This window comes from Fukomys damarensis, unplaced genomic scaffold (assembly GCF_012274545.1).
Source record: "Fukomys damarensis isolate Sample0158 unplaced genomic scaffold, DMR_v1.0_HiC HiC_scaffold_27, whole genome shotgun sequence".
NCBI lineage: Eukaryota > Metazoa > Chordata > Mammalia > Rodentia > Bathyergidae > Fukomys > Fukomys damarensis.
Genome location: NW_022900939.1, coordinates 38,973,967 through 38,988,755, shown reverse-complemented (window position 1 = coordinate 38,988,755; position 14,789 = coordinate 38,973,967). Strand labels below are relative to the sequence as shown.

Genomic DNA, 14,789 nt, shown 5'->3' with positions numbered 1-14,789 from the left:
GAGTGTTTAATCTCCTGGATATCTGTTTGAATCTGTTTTATGGATTCCATTTCTTTCCTATGTTGGGCATTTATTTTTTCCATTTCTTTCTTATGCTGGGCCTTCATGGCTTCTATCGTGGTCCTGAGCTCATCTATTTTTTTGTCAGTTTCTGCTCTAGAGTCTCGAATCATGACTTCCATTTTGCTCACTATCTCTATGATTATCTGGAAAATTATTTCTGTTTTGAATTTTTCTAGAGCCTGATTGATCTGTTTTGTTATTTCCTGTGCTTTGAGTTCAGGGTGTGCTGGTCGTTCACTATCGGCCTTTTCATCCTCATTTGCCCTACTGTTTGCCATTGGTTAACTGGAAGTCTGTCTTTGTGTCTTGCTTAAGTGTTTTCTCATTTTTATTTTTGTTGTCAGGCTGTCCTTGGATAGTTGCGCCCTAGCTTCTGTGTCTCTAATGACCCACAGACATTCTCATCTTCATAACATCAGAGAAAACAGCTCATCAAATCAACAGCAATGCTTTATCCCAACTGATACAATCAGCAACACATTAAGATCAAACAGAACTTGGAAACTGACCACCTGTGGTAGTCACTAGTCTATCACCCTTAAACCATTTGAATTAAATTGAAATCCAGAAGCAGTCCAGAACATGTCTACAGTGAACAAACTTTTCAATATAGTATATTTACCATTTAATGGCTCAGACGGAGCTAGGACACAAGACCCCTGATCTCAGTTAGCTGATGGCTGAACCCCATGATGCTGACTGACCTCGGGCTGCAAGGCCCAGATTGAGTTCCCCAACCTTCTGAATGGTTGAACTCTACACCGTTCTACTACAGGTTTCCCACGCCCTTTCTTTAAAGATGTTCAAAGTTGGGAACTCAGAAAAATACCCTTTATGACCACCTCTGGTTCTGCAGAGTGGGTCCAAAGACTGGCACAATCAGGAGGTCTAAGAGTGTGCGGGGGGGCGGGGGGAGTAAGGGGAGTTATGAGGGTTCAGGGGCACCCACGCGGCTACCTTCCTGATCACAGCTTTTATTTTTCAAACAGAGAGTTTCTTATGTTTCTTGTCAAGTTGGCCACAATGAGTTTCAGTGCCTTATCTGAGTTCCCATGAATCCTCACTATTTGAAAATTAAAAAGAATACTTAAATGAACCACAGTGATGTTGTCTTGGCTACCTTTATGTTAGTTCTCCAGTCAGTGAGTAGCTTGGCAGTTTTGTATTTACTCAGTCAGTGTACTCAGTAATTGTGATGATGCCCTGATAGACTTTTAAATGTAAGCTGTGAAACATTAAGAATGATGACATTGTCTAAAGTGCTCAATTCATTCCTCTTAGTGACCTCTGCAGTTACCTATGTATTATTGTAAGGATGTGGCCTAGGAATGTGTTAATCAATATTAGGAACAAGCCTCCTCCAGCCTACATGGTTTTTATTGCTATAGCAGCTGTTTATATGTTGATTCTAAAACAAACCACTTTTTGCAGTTAAACTGTGCATTAAGGTATAGAAAGATATCATTTATATGGGAACTATAAATACTAATTTCCTTTACTCGGTATATAAGAATGCATTATTTAATCTCATACTTTCCATAAATTAAAATGGTAATAGTATCATTTGCTTCTTAAAGAAGTTATGGTATTTAGGCATTTGCACGTCTTTAAATTTATATGCATCATACACTTACAAGTGGTCCTCATTACTTGTGGGTTTCATGTGTACAAGTTCGTTAAACCACTAAAATAATTTATGAGAGGAAAATCAATACTTATGACATCTTTGTGGTCATTCACACTGTGGTAGATGAAAACTGTAACTCCCTAATGTGTGGGTTCCCACTGAATTTGAATAAGGCAAGACAGCCTTTTTACTTCAGTTCTCACATGGTAAACATGCGTCCCTTTCCAGACCCATTTACTGCCATGTTTTTCACATTTTTGGTGGTTTCTCTTAATAATCTCATTATTTGAAATGATCCCCTAAGGGAAACACTAAGCACTGTATTTTGTTCTTAAGCACAACAAGGCTGTGAAAATACATATGGAGTAGATAGGCTTTTGCAGGTATAAGCTATAATGCATGCTGTTGGCTGTGCATCCAACATTAATGAATCAACAACACACTGAATGAGGTATCCCTAGACCAAAACACACATAAAACAGCTTATGCGTTGACCAGTTAATGAAACTATTGTGACCAGAGGCTTGCAGAAGACGGCCTCTGCACTTTTCTGAGGAGTAATAGTTTGGCAGTTGCTAATTCAGTGTTTGCTGCAACTTTACAGAATGTAACTACTGCAAATAACTAGAATGAGATGTATCTTCTGGGTTTTATGTTTTTGTTTTTGTTTTCCTTCCTGGAGCCATCACCCCAGTATCTCGTCATGAGCGATTGTGGCATGGTTGGGAATATGAAATCTGTGATCTGAGCAGACATTCTTATTGCTGTTCTGTCTGCCATCCTCAAGTGTCCATCACTTTACAGGAGAGAAAAAAGGTCCCATATTCTCCAGAGTCATTACCCACTGGAGCACCTTGTTTATTATGTTTTTCAATTGAAACTTTTAACAATCGGGCTTCTAATAAGATTTCATTTGCTATATGTGGAATCATCATTTAAAATTGTAAGAAGATGTCATAACTGAGTTAATTACAACTGAATTGTGTTGCTTGGGAGCTGGCAGCACCTACCAATGTGCTTTGTGTAGAATAACCCTCTTTGTCTAGGCATGAGATCTGCAACACACTTTTACATGGAGTGATGCATGGATTTAAGTTATGTAAAGCTATGTTTCAGCCAACATAGATTGACCTCTGTTTTATGGAAGAGAAATGCTATTTCCATCCGGGACGACTAAATGGTTGCCTAGGGCCATGTGCCAGATCAGATGGAGGTTGGTGTAGCCACCCGGTCCAGTGAGCATGATTCCCTCCACAAACTCTCTTCTTGTGCGGCCCTGACACCAATTACTGAAGTCAGACAGCTTCTGCACTACTTTGAAATGTCATCCCAAACCCTACTGGAACTTCTTGTTATTATCTCATAAATATACTATTTCCCTTCTTCATTAGCTGTTGCATATTTGTTAAGAAGTCAAATATTTCCACTGAGCATAGAATCAGAAACTCTATTCAGTCTTTTTATTATAAAAAGGAAAACAGTATTTTGAAAGGTGCCTTTCCCTCAAATTTGTGGTGACACTCAAATATTTATATTAAAGCTGAACTTGCATTAGGTAGACAGAAACCTGACTGTGTTCAATTTGAAACATACAGCTGCAGCTTGAGGCAGGGGAAAGAGATACTGTGGGGTAGGAACGAATGCCCCAGATGAAGAATTTAGTCCACAGGAACTGTGCCTGGCTCCTAGCACTTCCCTGTAACTCAGCAGCTGTCCAAATGATTGGCAGGAGTTACCAATAGCTGATTTCACTGCACCTGCCTCTATTATCCTCCAAGACTCGTTGCTTTGGGAAGGAATGAGGTGAAGTACGAGACCAGGTTTGCTTAATGTCTTGCAGAAGTCAGAGGAAGACACACAAGGACAGACATATATGTAGAAGATGCAATATTTTCTTCTGTTACACATTTCATTGTATGGAATGAAATTTCAGCATAGGTTCCCTTCCTCTGTGACAAAGCAAGCTGATAGTTATGAAGTTTTCCACCAGACTCTGTTCATACATAGAAAATGAACTGCCGTGTGTGCAATGGTATTGAGCTTAGCGTTTGTTCCCCCCACCTCCTTTTCATAGCCCTCATAAGGATAGAAATATTTCTTGCCCTGTAAACATTTTAGACATTAAAGTATTTAAGTTCTTGCAGTGATTTGATAATCCATCCCCAGAACTTTCCTCGGTTAAGCGTTATCAGTATAGTGAAAGATAATGGCCTTATGTAATTATACGATGTACATCTAAAATGAAGGAGGCCCTTTATTTAATTAAAGATAAATGAATCAATGAGAAAATGTATGTTGAAAGCCCTTCATACATAGCTATCTTTCAATATATTTCATTCCTTTCTTCTTATTTTCCTTCAACTATAAGAAATATATAAACAAATATTTATGGGGTGCTTTGATGTTTTTGGAACTGTGGTATCCCCAGGGGTCTCAAAAGCAATAAAAAACAAGGTCTGTGCTTCCAGGAACTTAGGTTTTTTCCACATCAGTTTCTCAAAAACATTGCATCCCTTAAGCTATCCTAAGAGTGTGAGCAGGACAGTGTTCCCCCTCCAAGGTTTAGGTAAACAACACACTGCAGTTTCTTCTGCACCCGCGCTGTTCGCATTACGGGTTGAAAATGTCTCTGAATTCCTGCAACAAAAGAGCCCAGTGACTGTCACTGAGTGCAGTGTTCCCTCGGTGTGATTGACAGAGATGCTGGTTTGAGGCAGATACAGAAAAATCTCTTGGGGTGCTGGCATTCTACTGAAAACAGTCTGGAAACACTGAATTGGGGAATCATTATGCTATTTTATTATTAAGATTCGAGTGCAAACTTAAAATCACTAAAGCATAGAGAAAGAAAGATCATTACAATGTAGGATGGTGAAGAAAGGAATCTCAAGAGGTTGGACTTTAAAAAGAAACAAAAGCGTCCTTAAGAAAGAGCCGCATGGGGGGCTGCATCTCCCCAAGTGTTGACATGGACGTGTGGAGAGCAGGGGAAGAGGAACAATGGTTTCTATGGATTTTGACTAAGTTTCACAAGTACGTACTGATCGTGGGCTTGTTTTAAAATAATCAGGAGATAGTTTCCTAAAACTCACTAAGACATACTTATCAGATATCTGTAACTCTTTATTTATGAAATATATATTCTATATCAATATTCTATATTCTATAACAATTATGTTATAATTATTATATGTTAATGGTTATATTGTAATATAATTATATATAGTATTATACTGATATATTATATTTATATATAATTAATATATATATTCAGCACTTACAGACAAAGAATGTGCAAACTCAGTACTGTGGCCAGAAATGAATGAAAGCACCAGGGTCAGCCTGTGGACTTGGGCAGCAGCTGGTGTTTGTTCATCTCCCAAGCGTGGCTTCCTTTAGGAATGAGAATAAACAATGTGGCTTCTGACTAGGTTTCCCTTTTGGCTGGTCACTCAACTGGTATGTGACGACCGTACGCAGCGACCCCAGATGGAGGAGCTGAGGAGTAAGATCAACATAGTCAATTTGAGTTTCTGGCAGTAGTTTGCTTTTGTATGATAACTGGTTTTTTGGGGGTTTTTTTTTTTTTTTTTTTTTTTTTTGGTACCGGGCCTCAAACTCTGGTCCTTGCACTTACTTGCAAGGCACAGCTACACAACTGAGCTAAATCCCCGGCCCCTGTGATAACTTTTTGATTGCATCTCAATTTCAGTTTATTTTTAAAGTATGTTTTATTTTAAAAGTGGCAAGTCCAGATATTCCTCAATAATGAATAAGCTATGTGCACCCAAAACACACGTTATGTGGTACTCTGTTTTGAGATGGGCCCCCCACATATGCCCCAACATGGCATTCAATTTGAGATCTTCCTGTCTCAGCCTCCTGAGTAGCTAAGATTGTAGGCATGTGCCACCATCCCTGGCCTCAAGATATGTTTTAATGTGAAAGCATAACCAGGTTTGAAAGTAACTGAACTGATAACCTTTTAGACAAGCGAAAGGTTTTACAAATATTAACTTTGAAAGCCATTTTTCCCTCATATCTTCAAGAAAGTATTCATGGAAAATCAGGGAAGAGGAAATCCATGAACTTTGTGTGGGGTGTGTTTAAGTGTTTATGAATATCTCTATACAGCAAAGCCTAAGCATAATGCCAGTGTAAAATTGTTGAAATTGGATTCTTTCTGGCCTGCAATAATGAGTTTTGTGTGGTTGAGCCTCGGAAGGTCACTCATTAGTTAGGGATTCCTCTTCCTTTAGGAGAGAATTTGCCGGTTGTATTGGGGCAGATATTTTGCAGGAGTACTGTTGAGCTCTTGTCGCATTCCTAGCTGCAGTCAGAATTCTCATCTTGCCTTCACCACTTGTACCTCACTGTGTTCTCTCCTTCTGCCGGACAGGCTGCTGTGTTACCTGCTAGTTAATCCACTGTGTGGTGAGAAGGTTCTCAGACATCATCCTTAAAGGTCCATGTGCTGAGCTCGATGTTTTGTATATAGCATAAGTCAGTATCATTGCCCTTTCCCTACTACCTCTCCATATTTCTGCTGCGTTTCATATTGTCCATGTAGCTGCATGATCCTGGGGAGTCAAGTAGCGACAGGTCTCTGGATTGGCAGATGTCACTGCTGCACAGGCTTGGCCTGGCTTTCAAGCCCTGCACAGAAGACCAGTTTAACTGACAAACACTAGCCATAAAACAAAACCACTTTTCCCCTCATAATGCAAACACGCTTGTTTGCAATCTTTCATTCTTCATTCTCACAACACTATGTGCCCAGATGGCAGGACCCATCGGCTTCATGGATTGGGAATCTAACCCTTGATGACTGTGTGAGAGTTTGAGGGCCACCCGGTGCGCTCTGCACACCTACTGTGGTACCTCAGGTTTATGGATGCTTTTGTTTTCAAACAAATTAGTTTGCAAACAGAAGCCTTTGGCAAAATTTTGTTTGTGAATTGTGTGACAAACACAACTGCTGCCATCTTTCCCGCATTAACATGAATGTGGCTGTCTTTTCCCAAATCGGGGAACGAATTAAGTAACCGAGGCACCTCTGTATATAACTGTATATAGCACAATATTCTGGAACAACATACATGGCAGAGTGTTTTTTCCACATGCAGTGTTGGTAATCCCAAATCTAATGATCCCAGGTGAGAAGATGCATATGTTATAGGAAACACTGCACATGATCTAATGTGTTTCATAGCAGATATTTCTGAAAAGTTCTTGTTATAGCTTTTCAGCAGTGTCAAAGGCTGCATTGCCTTCTAGCTTCTGGAAAAGAAATTCCCCAAGTCTAACAATGTTTGTCACAATCCCTACCTCTGCGAACTGAGCCAGGTTGAAGGCAAAGTGTCACAGCAGAAAGCCAGGTTTCAAATTCTTCCTCTCAGAAATCAGATGTAAAAATAGACACAGTTTCGTAGGGACTTGCATTTTCTATTGCCTCGTGAACGGATTAGTTTCTATTTATCATCAAATATGGCATTCAGTCAGTCTGATGGACAAATAATTATTGAACTACTTCTTTGCAGAAGGCCCTGGTGCCTGCTAAGTGTTTGATGCGTTTTTTCTTAAGTTCGAAGGAATAAGACAAAGGCCTGCTCCAGAGACTTCATAACCCTCTCACAGGAATACCTTTTGCTTATAAATGCTTTCCTTTCATTGCCTACGTAACCAAACCCTACCTGCATGTGGCAAGTTTTTCATTTTACAAATGAAGGAATTGAAGCTGAGAAGAGATAAGCAATTTTCCAGCCAGGAGGCAGTGAAGCTAAAATGAAACTCCAGACCTTCTAATGCCTAATCTAGTACTAATTCCACCAAATCAACCTAGCTCACTAAAACAAAATGAAAAAGAAGCGCTCTCAGTAACAGGGGAAAACAACAGCTAGTCTCATTCGTTCATTCATTCCCAGATACCCCAAAGGCGTAGGAAAATTAGCCCCGCTTTCTGTAATATATGTCCCTCGATTAGTAGTATGTTCGACACAGGTTACTGGTTAACATTGTCACATCATACTTGTAGGGCTATACATTTTTAATTAAAAAGGAAAACTATATTTTTAAAATTGTTTTACTCACTAAAAAAAAATTCTTAAACTTTGAAGTCGTGGGAAATCTCTGTATCTTCCTGTCAATTTTGCTGTGACCCTAAAACTCTATTAAAAAATTAAGTATTGAAAAAAATTTAGCACCAACAGCAGTTTTGTAGAAATCCCATGAACATTTTTTCAAGCACTGGATGTTGGAAAGTTATTCTCAGAAACATTGAAAAAGTAAGTATGCATTAAAGGGTCTGAATTCTTTTAACTAGAGCGTATGGATTTTATTGAAATCCTTAAAGAGACTGAACTATTATGCAACATTATTTTCAAACTGGAGCATATCACATTGCTGTGTTTCCCAAAGCTTTGCAGCAAAAGAGAGATGGTCTGGGAAAGTTCTCAAACTTAGAATTTTAGAGTAATGTGAAAGTCTCCAGACATCCATCACAGATAAGAGTATCTGGTTAATTTCCTATTGTTTTTCTTTCAACTATGGTTTCCCACCAAGCAACAATAGACAGAGAAGACACGGATCAAATGCTGTCCTGATCAGCTAATACTAATACTCATTTTACCTAATACAAATTACAGCATAGGAGTAACAATGAAACTGAACTTGTTTTCTCTTGGTACTGTCAATTGCAAATTACCATTACAAATGTTCTGCCAAAGAAATTTTAAAATATGTGACATGGCTTTGTCTGCAACATTTGTCTTTTGCTTATTTCTTGTATTTAAAGACAAAAATGCATATATGTCCCCTGTATTTTAAATTTATTTTTGAGTGATAGCCATTAAATCCACAGTCAATGCAATATAAAAGTGTATTCATGAGGGGATCTTTCTTACAAGGCGTTGAGTACGAGGAAACATACACTGAAAACCTTTCCGGGGAATCAACTATGGAACAGAATTATCATTGTCTCATTAGATGAGAGTGGAAATCGCATTGCTGCCCTTTGTAGTACTCTAAGTCAACAGTTAGCAAAATATGGTATGGCTTGTGGGCCAAATCTGGCCCAGCACCTCTTTTTGTAAATAAAGTTTTATTAGAACACAGCCACACTGATTCCTTTAACAAGATGTGGCTGCACTTACACTAACAACTGCAGAGCAGAGTAATAATGCAAGTGAGGACATGTGGCTCAAAAAACCTAAGATATTTGCTATCTGGTCCTTTTCAGGAAAAGCTTACTCACTCTGCTCTTAATCCTTCTCCTTTCTCTCCCTTTCCTTACGTATAGCAAGCAATAACTAGTGGGAAAGGATGTACCCCAGACTCTGATGCCAAGAAGTGGACACAATACGTATGTTTTTCTCTAGATAGTGCAGGTGACACTTCTGGGTCCTCTCCAGCCTTGGGCATTTTGAGGGCCAGGAATCAGAAACTCTTTCTGGCTCTTCAATAGCAAAAATCACTAAGGTCTGGCTAAAAGCAGACAGTGGGGAGGCTGGGAATTTGGCTCAGTGGTTCCGCCACCTGCCTCACAAGCACAAGGGCCCGAGTTCTGTACCTGGTACCAAAAAAAAAAAAAAAAAGCAGACAGTGCAGTATCCTAAAGCAACTGAATTTTTGATTGATAGGAATGTTGAAGTTTATTTAGTGTAACCGTTCAGCCACTGATGAGAAAAGTGAGTTATGTCGACAGTTTCCATTTAAAGATAGGAAAAAAAAAGATGAAAAAGATGAATCCCAACACAAACTGAGAATTTAGGGGGAAAGAGCCATACAGATAGCACTTTCTATTGTTACATCTCCCATCATTAGCTAATATCGTTTCACGAGTACATGTGAAACTATGCTAACAGAATTCAAGTAAACATCTGTAGAATTTTCAGTGAAGGCTAAATTATTATATTAGAGAGAGCTGTGCTCGGCTCCCCCGATGCATTTCTATCCATGTGGAATCACCAATTTAATATTTTGGCCACAAAAAGAGATAGAATTCTTAATAATTATCAATATAAGAGCAGCAAAAGAAGACATAGCCTTTTCCTTACCATACCTTGGAGGACTGACTACAGCCTTTAAACCTGTCAGTGTCCTTTTGGAGAAAGGATGCGTTGCCTAGTGTCTGCCGGCAATTTGCCTGTTTCTGTAGTCTATAAAATAAATACTTCAGTGACTCCACACACTCAAGGACCTTTCAACTTCCTTTTAACTCTGGTCACTGAGAGCAGTGAGTGGCATTGTGCGTCGGTCTCCAGAGAATCATCCATCTTGTTTTCTATGGGCAGGTACTTAAATGTGCAGTAGTTTCAGAGTTTATGTTTATTACTCTCTGGAGACTTCTGTCTGCTGGATTTATTTTTTCCTGATGTTATATACCACCTCATAAAGTCTACTGCCAAGACTACTCTACTCAAGAAGATTTTTTTTTCATCTGTTTGAATCCCTTTACTAATTTATTTCTGGAGACCAAAGACAGTAGAGAAAAGCAGTAGCATTTCTCCACTCATGGACCACATAGCGCAACTCTGCTTGATTTCCTGACAAGCTCTTACTCTTTGATGGCTTTAAAATACTCTCACCGCATGAGTCTTTGTGTGAAACAAAGAGCTACACTGTGAAGTGTGACTGCCTCAGAAAACCTTTCCAGGAATTTTTTTTGAAGATAGTAGATTATCTGGATCTAATCAGGTAAAAACAACCATAATCATAATTGATTTTGTTATTATCAGGGATAGAACTTTAAAATGGTTTTTTACTTGCAGGCAAATATAACTCTAGGCCTATTTTTATTTATTTTTACTTTCATTCTCAATGATGATACAGTGATACCTCATGCTTTTGTTTGCAAACAATTTCGTTCACAAACAAAAATTTTATTTTGTTTGCAAACTCTGCATCATGTGACAAACAGGATCGTGTCCATCTTTCCTACACAAATACAAGCATGGCCAACTTTTCCCAAATCATAGAACAAATGAAGTTCATGAACCAAAGTACCACTGTAGTTAAATCCATGTGCTTGAGAATTTCTATTTTCAGGGAATGTAAAAGTTACCATCAAAAAGCCATAGCAAATTGTAATGATTAAGTCATTATTTTCCTCATAATTTTATAGCAACCTGTTGTATGGAAAAATGATTCGAGCCAGAAAGCTATTGTCAAACATCTTTTAGCATGTGTTTTCAACTTTTGCCATGGCTCATTTTCAGACATAAACAGACCCTTCAGAACAAAGCACGGAAAATTTAATCCACACAGATTCGTATCCCCAGAGCTATTACACTGGATTATTTTCCATGGTGTCAGCATTGACATTAATCTCTTGAGAAGATGGCTTTAATGGAAACACTCGCATAGATTTTACAAGTGCCTCTTAAAAATTACTTCTATTTCATTCGTGGCTGTACTCAGCAGATCCCTCTGAAGTGGCTCCTTCTCAACACCAATAGCCAGGTTGTCTGGGCATTCACAATGCCGTGCGGGTCAGCAGAATCATTAGTGATCGCTTCAATGGTGAACTGGAATCTCTGCCTGGTCAGTGTCACCGAGGCTCATATCCCTACCTCAGCCAGACAGCTTCCCGGTGTTACTGCTCATTTATTTAGGGGTGGCTCAAGTGGTTTCCCAGGAGCTAGAGTTATAAGAGTTGAACACCGAGGTGCAACGCTGCTGTATGTAGAGAAGATGCTGTGACGAGCCATCCTCACACACCTGTTGTACACACTGAAACCCAATATCCACGTCATTGTTCAAGTGGTTTTGCTTAGACCAAATCATGTGATTTAAGCCTTTGCTTTGTGAGCAGAGGTTTTAGATGATAAGCCCATTGAATCTGCTGTCAATAATTCCTATTATGTTAATAAAACATCTCGAGATTATGGAGTGATTGGTTTTTAACTCCATTTGGTATTCATTTATTGTGCTAGAACACAGATTATAAATTTGATTCACTCTCATTTGATCATTAAAACAACTGTGCAGGAGAGACAGTGAGGCATGGTAGGGAGGCTGTGTGCCTGTGATCAAGCAGGAGCCTGGCACTCAGCTGACTCTGGCTGCAGGCAGGGCAGGCAGCACCCCGAACGGTGATCACAGCACATTATTATATTACTGCACAGCATTGTGCAAAAAAGAAAGGAGACAGCCTTGCCCAGCGGGTCCACTGTGGAGAAAAGAGGGGAATAATGTTCTTGTGGAAAACTTAAAATCTAGATAAAGCAGTTTGGATGAGACATTTGGAAGAGAGAAGGAAAACAATCTTCGAAACAAGGAATTGGTATGATGACAAGGATGCTGTAAGGAGTGAGGTCCGGACGGCCTATGCAGGCAGACTGCCAAATGCAACATTGCTTTAGCTTCATAAATTGGGGGATTGCAGTTTGGAAATTCAACATATGAGATCCTTTCCATTAGAACTGCCCTTGCCGCTCTGTCCAAACACTCAATTCTCCCCTTTTCTGCATCAGATCCTTCTCTGCTGTTTCCTTCTCCTCTTCAGTAGTTACCAGTCTCCAACACAGAATGCATTTTGTTTATTTGCATAACTTTTGGCCCATGTCTCCTACTAGAGTGTGAGGTGTGTAAGGGTGGGGATTTTTGAGAAAGTTCTTCTCCACTGAAACTTCAGTGTCTAGACTATCGCTTGGCTCGTCACTGTGCTCTCAATAATATGTGCAACACGATAAGGACCTGTAGTAGGCTTTGTTTCTAATAATGAAAATGTAGTGGGAAATAAAAGAGACAGGGTTCCTGCTCTCAAGGAGGTTGCATTTTAGCAGAAGACAACGAAATAAAGAAATAAGACCGTTGCCCACACCACTGCATTCAGCCATTGATGGTCCATTGCCACATAAGATGAAAACTTTAAAAAAAAACTCTTATCAAAAATGGGGGTTTCAATTTAATTTTTAAACTATATTTTATCTGGTACATAAAGACACGGAACTTGTACATATTAATGGGGTACCGTGGAAAAGTGGGATACATGAGTGCATTGTGTAAAACATTTAATTTTGTTAGACCAAATCCATTCAGTTCCTTCAGGTCAAGCAAGTATATTCCAGAAATTCAGACAGAGACAGATGCTCACAGGTGGGGCCAGTGCAGGAGTCTTGACCTCCTTGTCTCAAGGCCTCTCCAAGGGGAGGGGAGGGGAGGTGGCAATCCTTTCCAAACACAGAAACAAGGACTGAGGTGGACAGAATATGCACATAGAGAAAGAAACAGAAGCTAGGAAAACAGTTTGCTTGTTTTTTTTGTTTTAAATAACAGTAAAACGAGATTTGAAACCCTCTGGAGAGACTTATGAGAGAATTACAAGAGGTCAAAGAAAGAAACCAATGCTCCAAGGAAGTCAGACTTATACTCTATTTTAAAATAGAAGATGGAAGCAAAGAAAATGGAAGTTCTCTTAACTACAGACAGAGTTTTTGAAATGTACAGTTGGATGGTGCTGTGTGCTTGCTCACTGCATGGCAGTGAGGAGCAGCAAGCAACCAAGGAAGGAGAAGGGCGACATCATATATCAGCGCACACCTTCCTAGGCGCGCTTTCCCACCAGGCTTCCCCGCCCACATCACACCCAGCTGAGATCCCATCCACGGACTGATCCGGAATCCCACACCCATGATTCAGTCACCTTTCAAAACCCCCACCTATGAACGCACAAGGCTTTGGAGTGACATCTAGATAAGTCACCGAAGTATTATTCATGGATAAAATTAAAGGACTCTTATTAATAAAATTTAATAAACCTTGAAAACATAGAATGAGTGCCAAGTGATCAGAGATAGGAAAATACTCAGACTGTCAAAAAAGAGTATAGTAGGGGCCCTGGACTTTCAATACTGATAAACGCAGTAACGATTCCTAGGAATACTTCAAATAAAATACTAAAGCAAATTATTTATAGTAAATGTAGATAAAAACTGTGACTACTAGAAAGCAAAAACGTTTGCCAAGAGTAAGAAATGTTACTTATGTTTATATCTTCTTTGGATAGGTTTAATCAGCTTACTATATCAGGGCTGTAGAGTAGATAAAATGTCTTGATTTCAGCAAAGCACTGAAAAGTGTTTTCTCATATCCTTGGGGAAGAGAAAGAGAAATTTGGGCAGCATAATCATTCTCCTGGGAGAATATCTATCTAGTAAGAATTCTCTGGGGAAAAACACCAGACAACTGCAGGACGTTTGGAGGTTCCTGGGAGTCGGAAGTTGGTAATTCATGACAGGAGTGCACAAATGAAAGCAACCATAAGAGTGCACAAAAGTAACCAATAAAATAAAGACTTTCCAGAAATCCAAGTGAAGGAAATGTATTCAGTAAGCTTATGTTAAATTTGAACCAATGGTGTCATTTTGTTCTTTAAAAAGAATGAAACTTTAAGCTGAATTAGTATTCTCACTTCAAGGAAAGAGTAGTGATAGATTAAAAAATACATCTTTATTACTGTTGCACTTACTCATTTAGTTGGGCATATCCCATATACCACGCATCATGCAGAATAGTTGAGTGGATAAAAATATAATCAAAGGCCTGCCTTCTTACTAAACTGAAAACCCTGTTGGAGCATGGATCCCCCATGCCCAAATTCCCAGTGCCTGCTGCAGTGTCTCTAAATATTTGTGACTAATACAATACTGAAAAGATGAAATAATGGCAGAATAGTGCAAAAAGTTCAGGAGCAAAGTTCACCCCCAAGCATGTACTTCCATTTTAATAATGGATCTAAACTCATTTCCATTAACACGAATTACACATTCATCCCTCTGGTTCCGGCAGCCAAGACAAGATGAAATATGTGTTGAAAGGTCACCACTCTCACATTAGAACTTCATCCTTTTTTCCAGAAACAACATAGATTATTCTTGAAGTAAAATACTGACACAGATTTTTCGTAGGATGCCTCATTGAGCTAACAGAATGTAAAATGTTGAGAAACTCTTAAAATACAGCAAACTGGTTGACTGCCCTTTACTTCTTCTAACAGAGATAGAAGAAAACTAAACACAGTTTGGTGAAATTAATTCAGGGACCAAGGTAAAGGAGTCCAAAGACACAGACTGGTAGCACTCAGGTTTGCTCAGGCCCT

The 14,789-nt window shown here is 39.2% G+C and overlaps 1 protein-coding gene and 1 long non-coding RNA gene across 7 annotated transcripts in view; one reads left to right on the top strand and one right to left on the bottom strand.

Annotated features, from left to right (window-relative positions):
• Window positions 1–14,789, top strand: part of Kcnq5 (potassium voltage-gated channel subfamily Q member 5) — a 388,898-nt gene that overhangs the window by 213,037 nt on the left and 161,072 nt on the right. The window lies entirely within an intron of this gene.
• The window catches only part of LOC104857771, a 56,331-nt gene that overhangs the window by 4,014 nt on the left and 37,528 nt on the right, over window positions 1–14,789 (bottom strand). The window contains exon 3 of the long non-coding RNA XR_778958.1: window positions 4,972–5,188. This is a non-coding gene — a long non-coding RNA (uncharacterized LOC104857771). The remainder of the gene's footprint in view (window positions 1–4,971; window positions 5,189–14,789) is intronic.